The following is a 14,779-nucleotide window of genomic DNA, read 5'->3' on the forward strand; positions in this document are numbered from 1 at the left end:
CGCCACAGGCTGGACAAGGAGCTGGTAGAAAGGAGGAGGCAGGTGTGAGAGGCCTCCTGGGGGAGGGCAGCTGGGCAGGGCCTGGGGGACAGTTTGAATTTCCCATCAAAGGTCAGAGAGGGCAAAGGCCTGGAGGTGGTGGCCCTTGGCAGTGGTTTCGGGATGCAGTGGGACAGAGATTAAGTTCTATGATCCTGAGTCCCTTCTGATGACATCAGGAGGACAGGCCCTGAGAATGGGGGAGAGGGTCTGGTCATGAGCCCCATTAAAATCAAGAAATCGAGGTTGAGAGGGGACAGTGACCAGGTTCAAATCTTTTGCTGCTGTGAGACCTCGGGCCTCACTGCTGACCTCTCTGAACCTGGGTATCCTCACCTGTAAAATGGGATGTGACCTGGGCCCACTGACAATGTTGGTGACCTCTGCAAAGTCATAGCTGGGTGGTCTGATCCAACTTGAGGTCTCGACCACAGAGCATGTGACCCCCAGCGTCACCAGGGCAGATGAAGTAGTTTTACCCCCTTGCTGCTGGAGGCCCAGGGATTCCCCAAGGCTAGTGCCAGGAAACTCTGGCTGGCATCCTGCTGGGCACGTAGGTTGTCCAATGCCCTTGACCCTTGGCCTGCAGCTGTGCCCTGTTTCATGATGTGTTCAGCCTGCAACTGGCCTGCACGCCGGTGGTCACGCTCAATGGGCACCCTGCATGAGGCACTAGTGTACCGTGGCAAGGACAGCTCAGACCACCTACCTGAGCCTGTCACGGAGCACCTGGGCTTCGGACCACACGCAGAAGGCAAGCTGAGGAGGTGGGGACCGCGGTCCAGCGGAGACTGGGCCCGCAGTGACCCGAGACCAGACAGGGCCAGTTGGAGGCAGGGTGGGGGACCTGCGGTGCAGGGAGGAGTCAGCGAATTTCTAGGGGCGGCAGGTGGATGAAGGCGCCTGTGACAAGGGTGGGGAGGTGGCTGTGGGCGGGCACAGAACCGGGTCTTACAGGGAGTGGGCGGGACCCGGTAATTGGGAGCTCAAGGGGACCTTTCGGGCTGTGGGAACGAGGAGGATGGAGTCAGTGTGGGCGGGGCAGGGGGCTGGCCGGGACAGTCTCCAAACGGGAAGGCAGTCACAGCGGGCAGAGCTTGAAGTAGGGTCAAGTCCTGCCGCCAGTGGGGACAGCTGACGAGGAGTGTGGGCGGACAGAGGGTAGGACGTGTCCCCAGCGAGAAGGAGGTGTAAAGTGGGCGGGATTTAGTGGGAAGGATAATGAGATTGCAGTGGGCGGAACAGAGGCGAGGCCGCGGGGGGTAGAGGCGGGGACTTCATCAAAGGGGCGGGACTAGGAGAGTAGGTCAGTGGGCGGACGAGATTCAGTCGTGTGGAAGCGAGGGCAGGCAAGCAAGTGAGGGAAGTTTTCGCATGGAGGCGTCGACAGGGCACAGCCGAGCCACGCCCCGTACCCGCCCCGGGCGCGCGTGGCAGGAGCAGCAGCGCTTCTCCATGTCCACCCTGCGCAACTTCGGCCTGGGCAAGAAGTCCCTGGAGCAGTGGGTGACCGAGGAGGGCTCGTGCCTCTGTGCCGCCTTCGCCGACTAAGCCAGTGAGTGCTGGGCTGAGGGACAGGAGACAGGGATTGAGGCTGGGGAAGAAGAGATGGAGGCGATCCCGCGCAGTACGCCCCTTTAGCCCCGCGCCCTCCTGAAAAAGCTGTGAGCAACGTGATCGCCTCCCTGACCTTCGGGCGCCGCTTCGAGTACAGCGACCCGCGCTTCCTCGAGCTCTTGGACCTAATGGAGGACTTTCTGAAGGAGGAGTCCCACTTCTTGCCCCAGGTACACGGTGGAGGGGGCCAAGGAGCCCCACAGGGGAGCTCCATGGAGGGGGCCTGCGCCCTGCACTGGGCCTTCAGGAAGGAGGATTTATACAGAGGGGTGTTGGGTCGGCAGGCCCCAGGACAGGGCTAAGGAACCTGTACTTCCTTCAGTGGAAGCCAGGGGAGCCCATGAGATGTAGATTTTAGGTTTATCCTTCCAGGGCCCATACAAGGAGCACGGTCAAGGTCCGCATTAGGGAAGACCCAGGTCAACGGTGGGGACACCCAGAAAGGGGCTGGGACCTGATGGGTCCAGGTGAACACCTGAGCACAGGGAGGAGGCAGGACCCCATATCTCTGGCCCAAACAGGTGCTGGACGCGATCCCTGTGCTCCTGCACATCCCAGGGCAGGTCACCAAGGTTTTCCTGGGCAGAGGGGCTTTGTGGCCCTGCACAATGAGCTGGTCACCAAGCACAGGGTGACCTGGGACCCAGCACAGCCTGCTCGAGACCTGACTGATGCCTTCTTGGATGACGTGAAGAAGGTGAGTGCTAGGGACAGAGACAGGGGTTGGGTTGAAGGCCCCATGAGGCGAGCTAGGGCAAGGTGGGACCTGTGTATCACCCAGTAAGAAGGCACCCAAGATGATGGGTACAGAATGGGAGGCCTCTGGGGGGCTTCCTCCCCCTTGCCCTGAGCCCACCCTCTCTGCATGGCACAGGCTAAGGGGAACCCCGAGAGCAGCTTCAACGATGACAACCTGCACCTGGTGTTGGCTGACCTGTTCCCTGCCAGGGTGGTGGTGACCACCTCAAACACCCTGGCCTGGGCCCTCCTGCTCATCAGCCTTCACCCAGACGCATAGTATGAGCCTGGCCTGGGATCTTGGTGGGATGGGCAAAAGAGGAGAGGGACAGGCTGGGGACCCTGAGCTTGGTTTGACCACCAGAGCTCTGAGCAGAGGCTGGGCCCTGGCTCACAGGTCAGAGTGACCTTCTCCTCCACGTGGGCTCAGCCCCTACACAGGAGTCAGGAGGAGGGCGGGGGCAGCCCCCTGGGTTCTGACCACTGTGGGGACGCTTGTCTGTGCAGGCCGTGTCCAACAGGAGGTCGATGAGGTGATAGGGTAGGCACGGCGACCAGAGATGGGGGACCAGGCCCGCATGCCCTTCACCATGGCCGTGGTCCACGAGGTGCAGCGCTTTGGGGACATCGCCCCACTGGGCTTGCCCCACATGACGTCCCGTGACATTGAAGTGCAGGGCTTCCTCATCCCCAAGGTGAGCTTTCAGCCCTCCTCAACCCAGGTCAGCTCCACTTTCTGCCAGGTGGCCCCTGAATAGCCATTGCCAGGTGGGGCCAGGACTGGAACCCAAACCTTCTTATCCTCATTTTCACAGTCAGCAACTGCCCCAGGCTGGGTGGGTGTGGGGATGAAGCCGAGGCACGGACATCGCTGTCCATTCAGAACCTCCAGTTGGTGTTACAGGGGGCAAGACACAGTAAAGTGTGCCAAAGTGTTTTGGAGGAGGGACTGGTGTCAGTGAGCATGCCATCGGAGGCAGGTCACTTGGCCCCGCCATGGGGACAGGGAGGATGCCACGAAGCTTCTTGGGCTGAGATTGACTTGAAAGACTCCCCGTGTGTGCCAGGCAGAGATTGTGGTGCACACGTGTTTGGTGACAGGGGTCCAGGCTTCCCCCAGCCCAGACCACACTCATGCCAGGCATCTCCTGCCAGGGGACCACGCTCATCACCAACCTGTCATCGGTGCTGAAGGACGAGACCATCTGGAAGAAGCCCTTCTGCTTCCACCCCGAGCACTTCCTTGACACCCAGGGCCACTTCGTCAAGCAGGAGGCCTTCATGCCCTTCTCAGCAGGTGCCTGTGGGGAGCCCGGCTCGCTGCCCCTCCTGGGGAGTCTTGGAGGCGTGGAGCCCAGGCCCCCAGGCTCACTGACCCCCATCCCCACCCACAGGCCGCCGCTCGTGCCTCGGGGAGCCCCTGGCCCGCATGGAGCTCTTCCTCTTCTTCACCTGCCTCCTGCAGCGCTTCAGCTTCTCGGTGCCCGCTGGGCAGCCCACCCCAGTGACCACGGTGTCTTTGGCTGCCTGGTGACCCTGTCCCCCTACAAGCTCTGTGCTGTGCCCTGCTAGAAGGGGACACCAAGCCCCCATCCCACTCCTCAGCGAGGGCCCTGATGTCCAATAAACCAGTCTGATGGCTCCAAGCTGGCTTCAGTCCCAGCTGAGCCTCCTATCAAGCTTCTGGCAGTGATCCAGCCTCTGCAGCCTCCCAGGGCAGCCCTACCCCTGCCTGATTCTCTCTCATCTGGCATTTGACCCCATTTGAGGGTCAAATCAAGCTGTCAGAAGGTGACAGCTTACCCTCCAGTCACCCATGCAGACCCAACAGTGGCTGCCCTGGTTGGTGACTAAGTCCATGTAAGTCTTGATTCCTGGGTGTCAGGGGGCGGGAGGAGTGTGAATGGGCTTCTGATGGAATCAGCCCAATCCCGGGCCGGGTGAGCGCCCTCAGGTTCAGGGATTCACTGCAAGGACTCACGGGAGTCAGAACAGCTGTTATACTCACGGTTATGGTTTTCCAGAGAAAGGATCCAGGCAGAATCAGCAGTGGTCAAAGGCACATAGGTGGAGTTCAGGAAGAGTGAACACAAGCTTCCAGCTGTCTTTCTGAGGATTCATGCAGACAGTGCTCAGCTCTCCCAGCAGTGATGTGTGACACAAGCAGACAGTATTGCTTAACAGGGAAGCTCAGCAAGTCTGGTGTCCAGGGATTTTGTTGGAGGTCACTTAGACTCAGAGGGCCACATGGCTGACCTCAGTTACTCAGTCCCCTCTCAAGGTCAAACAGTGTGGCCCAAGGCCCCCACCATGAAGCAAATTGTTGGCAGACACTGTGTGGTGTGACTAAGCCCAAGTTACAATGACGCTCTCATCCCAAGCGGGTAGGGGATATTTCCCAGGAGCTGGTCAAGGGCCAGGCAGTTTTTTGGAATGCACAGGGATTGCAATCCCCGAAAACTACCAAGTAAACTTTTTACTGTACAGGTCACTCCCCTGGCTTTTAACTCTTATAGAGAAGTGGTCATATTTGTTTGAGTATCTACATTTTGTTAGTGTGAGGGAGGAAATACACACAACATAAAATTTACCATCTCCGTCATTTTTGAGTGTACAGTTCAATGCTATTAAGTTCTCATTTTGTTTTGCAACCATCACACCATCCATCCCAGAACACTTTTCATCCTGCAAAACTGAAACTCTGTCCCTGTTAGACAATAACACCCCATGCCCCCTCCCCATAGCTCCGGCAGCCGACGTTATCCTTTCTGTCTCCGTGAATTTGACTACTCTAGAGACCTCCCATCAGTGGAATCCTACAGTATTTGTCTCTTTGTGACTGTCTTATTTCACTAAGCATGATGCCCTCAGGTTCATCGATGTTGTGGAGTGTCTCAGTATTTCCTTCCTTTTTCGGGCTGAATAATACTCCATTGTATGTATAGACCACATTTTCCTTATCTTTTCATCTGTCATTGAACACTTGGGCTGCTTCTACCTTGTAGCTATTGTGAATAATGCTTCAGTGGACATAGGTACAAATGTGTCTTTGACACTCTGCTTTCAATTTTCAATAGATAACCACTGAATTGCTTTCCACAGGAGCTGTACCAATTTACACTCCCACCAGCGGTGCACCACGGTTCCGATACTCCACGTCCTAGCCCAAACCATTTCCTGTTTTGATGCTAGTAGGTATTCTAATGGGTGAGAAGTGATATCTCACTGTGGTTTTGATTTGCATTTCCCAAATGATGAGTGATGTTGAGCATCTTTTCATGTGCTTCTTGTCCATTTATGTATCTTCTTTGAAGAAATGTCTATTCAACTCCTTTGCCCATTTTCAAAGTGGGTTGGGTGTTTTGCTGTTATAGTTGTTTTTAAGTTTTAAAAGGTCTCTGTATATTCTAGATACTAATCTCTTATCAGATATAGTCATGTGCCACATAGCAATGTGTCAGTCAACAAGAGACCACAAGTATGATGGTGGTCCCATAAAATTAGTACCATATAACCTAGGTGTGTAATAGGTTATACCATGTGGGTTTCTGTAAGTACACTCTATGATGTTCACACAACAAAATTTTCTATGGACACATTTCTCAGAACCTGTTCCCGTTCTTAAGCAACATGTGACTACATAAGGTTTGCAAATATGTTTCCCATTCCATAGGTTGGCTTTTCACTCTGTTGATGGTATCTTTTTTTTTTTTTTTTTGAGGAAGATTAGCCCTGAGCTAACATCTGCCACCAATCCTCCTCTTTTTGTTGAGGAAGATTCGCCTTGAGCTGACATCCGTGCCCATCTTCCTCCACTTTATATGTGGGACACCTACCACAGCATGGCTTGCCAAGTGGTGCCATGTCTGCACCCGGGATCCAAACCAGCGAACCCTGGGCTGCCAAAGCGGAATGTGCCAACTTAACCATTGCGCCACCGGGCTGGCCCCTGATGATATCTTTTGATGCACAAAATTTTTTAATTTTCATGATACCCAATTTGTCTACTTTTTCTTTTGTTGCCTACCCCTTTGGTGTCATATCCGTATGTCATGTCCATATCTCACTGTTAAGAACATTTTGTCCTATGTTTTCTTCTAAGAATTTTCTAGTTTTAACTCTTACATTTAAGTCTTTGATCCATTTTGAATTAATTTTTTGTATGATGCTACGTGAAAGTCCAACATCATTATTTGCGTTAAGATATCCGTATTTCCTAGCACTGTTTGTTGAAAAGACCATCCTTTCTCCATTGAACGGTCTTGGCACCCAGGTCAAAATCATTGGACTGTACATGAGAGTTTGTTTCTGGGCCTTCTGTTCTCTTCCGTTGGTCTATATCTCTGTCTTTATGCCGCTACCACAGTGCATTGATTACTGTAGCTTTGTAGTAATTTTTGAAATCTGGAAGTATGAGTTTTATTCTTCTTTTTAAAGATTGTTTTGGCTATTTGGGGTCCCTTGAGATTCCATGTGAATTTTAGGATTCATTTTTCTATTTCTGCAAAAAAGTCATTAGGATTTAGATAGGGATTGCATTAAATCTGGAGATCACATTGAGTAGTCTTGATATCTTTACCACATTAAGTCTTCCATCCATGAACATAGGATGTCTTTCCATTTACTTGTGTCTTTTTTGATTTCTTTCAGCAATGTTTTGTAGTTTTCATGGTAAAGTCTTTCACTGATTTGGTTAATTCCTAAGTATTTTATTCTTTTTGATGCTATTGTAAATCAAATTGTTTTTCTAATTTCATTTTGGATTGTTCATTGTTACTGTATAGAAATACAGCTGATTTTTATGCATTGATTTTCTTTCTTTCTTTTTTTTTTTCTGAGGAAGATCAGCCCTGAGCTAACATCTGTGCCCATTTTCCTCTACTTTATATGTGGGACGCCTGCCACAGCATGCCTTGATGGGCGGTGCCATGTCTGCACCCAGGATCTGAACTGGTGGACCCCAGGCCGCCAAAGCGGAATGTGCGCAGTTAACCACTGCGCCACAGGACCGGCCCCTGATTTTCTATTCTTGCTACTTTGCCGAATTTGTTTGTAAGTTCTAACATGGTTCTTTGTAGAATCTGTAGTTTTTTCTACATACCATCTCGTATCATCTGCACACAAAGACAGTGTTAGTTCTTATTTTCCAGTTTGGCTGCCTTTTATTCCTTTTCCTTTCCTAGTTGCCCTGGCTATGACTTTCAGTGCTCTGGTGAATGGAAGTGGCAAAAGTGACCATCCTTTCTTTATTCCTGATGTTAAAGGAAAAGTTTTTAGTTTTTACAATTCAGTATCATGCTTGCTGTGGATTTTTCATATATGGCTTGTGTTATGTTGAGGTAGTTTCCTTCTGTTCCTAGTTTTTTGAGTGGTTTTGACATGAAAGAGTGTTGAATTTTGTCAAATGCCCTTTCTCCATCAATTGAAATGATCACGTAGTTTTTGTCCTTCATTCTGTTAACATAGTGTATAACATTGACCAATTTTCATATGTTGAATGATTCTTGAATTCCATTAATAAACCCCACCTGGTCATAATCCTTTCCCGCTTGTATAATCCTTTCAATACACTGCTCAATTTGGTTTGCTAATATTTTCTTGAGGATTTTTTCATCAATGTTTATAAAGATATTGGTCTGTCATTTTCTTTTCTTGTAGTGTCTTTCTTTGACTTTGAAATAGATAATGCTGGCCTCATTGAATAGGTTAGGAACTGTTCCCGCCTCTTCCATTTTGTGGAAATGTTTGACTAGGATTCACGTTAGTTCTTCTTTAAACATTTGGTAGAATTCAACAGTGAAGCCGTCAGGTCCAGGACATTTCTTTTTCAGGAGATTTTTGATTACTTATTCAATCTCCTTATTAATTAAAGGTCTTCAGATTTTCTACTTCTTTATGATTCATTCCTGGTAGCTTGTCTGTTTCTAGAATTTGTCCATTTCATCAACAGGTTATTCAATTTGTTGGCATACAGTTGTTCACAGAACTCTCTTATAATGCTTTTTATTTCTGTAGAATTGGTAGTAATGTGCCCACTTTCATTTCTGATGTTAGTAATCTGAGTCTTCTCTCTTTTTTTGTTAGCCCATCTAGCTAAATGTTTGTCAGCTTTGATCTTTTTGAAGAGCCAACTTTTGGTTTAATTGGTTTTCTCTATTATTCATCTAGTCTCCATTTCCTTTATCTCTGCTCTATAACATTCCCTTCATTCTGCTAGCTTTGAGTTTAGTTTGCTCTTCCTTTTCTAGTTCTTTGAGGTGTAGAGTTAAGAAATTGATTTGCTATCTGTAATAATGTAGCCATTCACAATTATAAACTTCCCTCTGAACATGATTTTTGCTGGATTCCACAAGTTTTGCTATATTGTGTTATCATTTTCATTCATCTCAAGCTATTCTACTTTCTCTTATGATTTCTTCTTTGACCCATTGGTTGTTTTTGAATATGTTGTTTAATTTCCACATATTTGTGAATTTTGCAGTTTTTCTTCTATTATTACTTCTAGGCTGTGGTAGACTAATATCCTGATCACTACCAAGCCAATCCAGCATGGCTTGCATGCACAGGCAGCATATCAGCCACTTCATCTGGAAAGTTCCACCTGGCATTTAAAGGACGAGACAAATAATCCCCCTTCTCAGGTTAAAGGAAACTTTTCAGTAGTTTCCTGATTTTCCCCACTTCAACTTTGACTATATTTGTGGTGACCAGAAGTCATAGAGGTGCTTTCTATTGCCCCAGCATAATTTTTCCCTTTGGGAGCATCCTTGACACAAGTGGCCAGATCTCAGACCAGATGAAATTTGAGCTTGCTGCAGTGTTAGCATCTAGCCCCACACTCCCCTCCATTTTCATTTTAGCTAATTGCATACAGAAATAACCACCAGATTGAATATTGTCTACTTCTTAGAGTAGGGTTTTTTCTTCTTTTGCATTTCCTTACATACCCAGTGAACCAACCCCTAAGAGGTCAGCTCTATCATTTCCAAATTCCATAGGTGACTTTTACCTCCAGTAACTGAGCACAGTGCAGCTTCTGCATTACACCACGAGTGATGCAGAAACCATTCAGGAATGAAGGTTGGTCAATTACCCCACCCCATTCTTCCTTTTCCCAAACTGTGCCTTCACCATGTTCCATTGAGTCAGGGTTATTCTAATGAATGCCACTTTTGAAGCCAACTCTTGTCAGGGGTCCCCAAGACTATCCTAAAATCAATGATTTGCTGGAGGACTCACAGACTTCATTAATGCTTTTACATCCGTGGTTATTGTCTTTGTCTATTTGGGATGATAGAATAAAATACCATAGATTGAGTGGGTTATAAACAACAAACATTTATTCCTCACAGTTCTGGAGCCTGGGAAGTCCAAAATGAAGGCTCTGGCAGATTTGATGTCTGGTGAGGACCCACTTTCTGGTTCATAGAAGGTCACCTTTTCACTGTGTGCTCACCTAGTCAAAGGAACAAGGCATCTCTCTGGGTTCTCTTTTATAAGGACTTCAATCTCTTTCATGAGGATGGCCCATCCTGATGACCTAATCAGCACCATTAACTCTGCTGCCCCACTTCACATATGACACCTCAATATGTGGGGAACTCAGGGAGGGCTGGGAAGGGATGTGCCAGGTTAACACCCAGGCTCAGTCCTCTTGTGCCATAGCCCTTCCTGGGAAGCCTGATGGCAGTCCAAGAGTAAGCATCTCCCTGAGCCTCTCAATCTTCCCAAGATGGGATGGTCTCCCTTTCTCAGCTTAGGGACCTTATAGAACCTTAGGGACGTTCATATCCAGGCGCTTCCTCAGGAGGAGTTGCTCACGGCCAGGCTGGAGCTACAAAAGGACACTTGTCTGGGCTCCAACCCAGGTCACCATCCTCGGATTGGCTGGGACAGGCCAGGCTCTCAAGAGGCATAGCCACAAACAGGGAATGAGCCCTGTGGGCCAGAGTTATGCCCTGAGGACAGCAGTCAGCTTTGGACCCATGTGACAGTGGGATGCCCAGAAGAGCAGGAGGCCACATTGGGACCTTCAAGGAGGATAGCTTAGCTCTAGCTCATGACCCTAGGCCACTTAATCCCTGTCCTGGGCTTGTGTTTCCCCTTGAGCCAATGAGATGATTATACCAGACAGCCACTGGGTCCTGTCTTCCTGCTCTGACTCTGCAACCAAGACCTTGTTAGCATGGAGCCCAGGCCAAGGACACAGACAGCATCTCCACCTGTACTCACCCCTACATTCACTGCCCCTGGATTGAGCACATGGAAAATGCTTAAGTTTCTCTAATGACTGTCTATTTACCTGAGTCTTGGGTAGACCCCCTGTACATTTAGGTAACAGCTTATGGACCCAGACACTCAGGGTAGAAGCATCTCCTCCCCACCTCTAATGCCAGAGGAGCCCCACCAACAGCATCCTTGACAGGGGTTCCACCAGCGTCTTCCAGGTGCTCTCATGACAGGGAGCTCCCAGCTCTCAGCACTCAGGGAACTTGATGTGTCCCTTGGCACTGAGTCAGAAAGCCAGCAGGGCCCCCTTCAGCCTCTCCAGAGTATCCACTGTCGAGTCAGGGCTCTATGGCGAGAGGGGGGCTTTCCTGCATCTTATGGGGACAGGGAGTGTGGACAGGGCTACAGTGGGTTTGTGAAGATGTGAGGCCCCAGAGAGGAGACAGGTGAGTCTCCAGAAGCAGCAACTCTGTGGATTTATCGATACTTCGTCATTCGTGGTTCTGAGTCTTGGGGATGTCAGAGGCTGGGAACCAGCTCAGCCACACCTTCCTCACGAGCTGAAGGACCCAGTCCCTGGGCCTTTCCTCCTTGCTCTCGACCTCAGAGGCCTCTGAGAAGCACAGCAGGCAGGCCCTGTGGGTCCCTTCCTGGGAGGACCTTTCCCCAGGGCCAGGGGCCTCCTGATGGTAGGGGATCAGGTCAGCATTGATAAAAGGCTAGGTATTCCTCCAGCCCAAGGGGAGTGGCCTCAAGTTCCTGCCAAGCAGAAAGGAAACAGGAGGCAGGGGAGGCTCATCCAGGATGGTCAGGGCATCTGGGTTTCTTGGCTTCTCCACTCTGAAGGGTGTGAATCCATTTTTTGATGTTTGACCACTGAGAGCTTTTAACCATCATCTCTATCTCTTCCCTTGTCCCTCATATCTGGACCAGCTGAGGATAAATCCTTGGTGCTCTCTCCTTTGATCTGTACTAGAGTTTCAAACCACCTGGATGCAACACACAAGTGAAGCCTTGCCCCAGCCCATCACCAAACCACAGTAAATATCCAGGCCACCCTCCTTTCCTGGCTCCCTGAAGCCTTTTTGGTCCTGCTTGAGAGGCCAGTCCTGCCCTGCCCAGAGACCTCGATGGGACTAGTAAAACTTTTCATATCCTCTTTTTGTGGGAATGGTGTCATCAGTCCACATCCAAATAAAATTTTGTGTGGCGGCGTCTCTCCTGGTTTTGAAGGGTGTCACTGTAACAAGAAGCCAAAGACTTGCAGAGCTATAAATAAGAAAGAGGTCTCAGTTTTAGGAACTGAATTATCATCAGACTTCTGAACACGAACCCCTGAGGTAAAAGACACTGAGAAAGGTCTTTAAAATCCTGCAGGAGAGTTATTTCCAATTTAGAATTCTAGACAGAGCTGAACTATTATTCAAGTGTGAATGAAAACATTTTGAGACACGTAAGGTCTCATAAACCCCGTCAGGAGAGTAGTGATACCAACAAATATGGCAGACCTCTGAAAATCGGCCATTCCAGAAGAGCAATGAAACCTGGCTAAATGATAGACAGCTTTTTCAGAAGTCTGAGAATTAACCAAAATCTCATGGCTACTCAGGAGCATTTTTTCAAGACAAATGGCTGAATCTCAGTGTGAAGAATGAGGTCTGTGGCATTGCCTCTTCCCTGGTCCTATCCTCCACTCTCCAACTGAGTGGTAGCCTAGAAAAGAATCACCCACATTCCCAAGGAAGCTTCCTGAAGGAGCACATGGTGCTGGAGCATTTTGAAAATCTCATTCCCAAGTAATTGTCTCTATTTTAACTGGCTGAGGGTTCCCTGGAAGACCCCATGTGCAGGCCTGTCTGCATTTGCCCTGAGAGCTCCCCCAGGGAAAACAGCCTTTTCGTCAGGACAGTTTGTTGGAAGTAATCAGAGGCCACTGTTGAAAACCAAACCTGCATGAGACAATGGATAACAGTTGGGACATACAACATACTAACCACAAAACCTAAAAGGAGAGGCTGGGGTATGAGATGTCAATAGGGGCTTTGCAAACCTCTGACACATTCCTGGGAATCTAAGAGGCCATGCACATGTGTAGGGCTGTGTGCGGCTGTGTGAATGCTCAAGAAAGATCTTGGGGGACCCTAAGCTCTCCTATCTTCCTGAGCTTGAGATTCTGTGCAAACAGGAAGTGAAGGCTGAGGTAAACTTTTAAACTCTAAAGCCAGTGCCTGGCTGAGTATTGGAAGTAAGTCCCAACACACACAGGGAGAACCTCTGTGCAGCAAAGACTAGGAGAGTTACTGGTTCCAGGCATTTAAGGAAATCTCCAACCAAACATTAGTGGACCACCAAACTGAGCAGAGAATTCAGCGGCCACACAGAGCAAGGAACAGAGACATTATAGAATTAGTTCAGAAAAGACACTAAGCAAAGAAACAAGTGCAATGACAACCAGCAACCACAACAAACCCTGAGGAGCAAAGAGAATCTGATTTCCAGAGTTGCCACATTATCCTATCTGAAATGTACAGTTTTCAACAAAAAAAACTTACAAGCCATGCAAAGGAACTACTAAGTATGGCCCATATAGAGGGAAAAGGCAATCAGTGGAAACTGTCCCTGATGTTGGCGTTGTTGGACAAAGACTGCATATCAGCCAATTCAATACGTTCACACAACTAAAAGGAGCCATGTTTAAAGAACTAAAGGAAAGTGGGAGAATAATGTCTCACCAATCAAGGAATATCACAATGAGGTGGAAGTTATAAAAAAGGACTCAAGTAGAAATTCTGGAGTTGAAAAGTACAATAACTGATATGAAAGCTCACTATAGGGATTCAAGAGCAGATTTGAACAGGCAGAACAAAAATCAGTGATCATGAAGACAGCTCAGCTGAGCTAATCCAGGCTGAGGAACAGAAACAAGAGTGAAGAACAATGAGCAGAAACTCAGAAACCTGTAAGTCACCAGCAAGCATACAAGCATACACGTACTGGGAGTCCTATTAGAAGAAGAGAGAGATAAAGGACTAGAAGGAATATTGAAGAAATATTGAAAACTGAATACTCCCTAAATTTGATTTAAAAAATTAATCTAGGTAGTCATGGCAGCCATGGAGCAGGAGAGGCTGTCAGTGGGAGACTAGGTGCAGGAGGTGGAGCCAAACCTGAAGCCTGAGCCCTAGGTGGAGAAGTAGGAGGAGTGCCGAGTGGCAGCAACAAGAAGTGATTGTGCTTATCATATGTCCTTGGGCCACCTCCCGCTGCTCTTCCAGAGAGGAGGACTGAGGTCAGCATCATGGTGGAGTGAGTTCTTCCCTTAGTTTCTCCCCCCTAAGATACAATAAAAAGGACATTCATAAACCAGCAGAGGACATCCCTGCAACACAATAGACGTCTGAGAGGTCCACGCAGTCATATGTTTGAAAGTGGGGCTGCTGAATCTCCTGGAAGGCAGTGGAAGGAGGTAAGTGGATCTCCTCTCCCTCCCCATTGGCAGTGATCCAGAGCATGGGACCTCAAGTGGCAGCCACCACGGGAGTCTGAGAGGAGAAAGATGAAAAGGCAGCCCTCTGCCGGAAGGCTTTGGCTCTTGGAGTTGCCTTCCAGCCCACAGGAACGCCGCACATCAAGACAGCTGAGCAACTGCATGGCCGTCCCCAACAAGATGAACAGCCCAGGTGGGCAGCCAGTGAGTGCAGAGCAGGAGTGCAGGTGGGAAAGAAGGCATCCCCTCCCTCCATCCTGCCTGGTGCATCAGCTCAGCTGGTCAGCCAGGGCAGGGAATCCCCACAGAGCACCTGCATCTACATGTGTAAACCTGAGGCAGCCAGACGCAGAGAGCCCTATTGTCACAGCTTCCAACAGATGACCACAACTGCCAGGGGTTGTGGTGGGCTCAGAAAACTCAGTTCCTACCCCCACCCAAGGGTGGAAGGTGGAATCTGCCACTATGTGATGGCAAAAGTCCACCCCATCAAAAGCATGAAGAAATATATTAACATTCCAGACCAGAAAGAAAATGACAAGTACCCAGAAACCAATCCTGAAGACACAGAAATTTACAATCTAAATGACAGATAATTCAAAATAGTTCTCATAAAGAAACCCAACAGGTACAAGAAAACTCAGAAGGATAGTTCTTTGAACTCAGGGA

General features: G+C 49.0%; 1 pseudogene; it reads left to right on the forward strand.

Moving 5' to 3' along the window:
- The first annotated feature begins 1,413 nt into the window (after window positions 1-1,413).
- On the forward strand, window positions 1,414-12,230 carry LOC106848488 (cytochrome P450 2D17-like; annotated as a pseudogene).
- Window positions 12,231-14,779: the final 2,549 nt, after the last annotated feature.

The sequence above is a fragment of the Equus asinus genome, chromosome 4, assembly GCF_041296235.1.
Source record: "Equus asinus isolate D_3611 breed Donkey chromosome 4, EquAss-T2T_v2, whole genome shotgun sequence".
Taxonomy (NCBI): domain Eukaryota; kingdom Metazoa; phylum Chordata; class Mammalia; order Perissodactyla; family Equidae; genus Equus; species Equus asinus.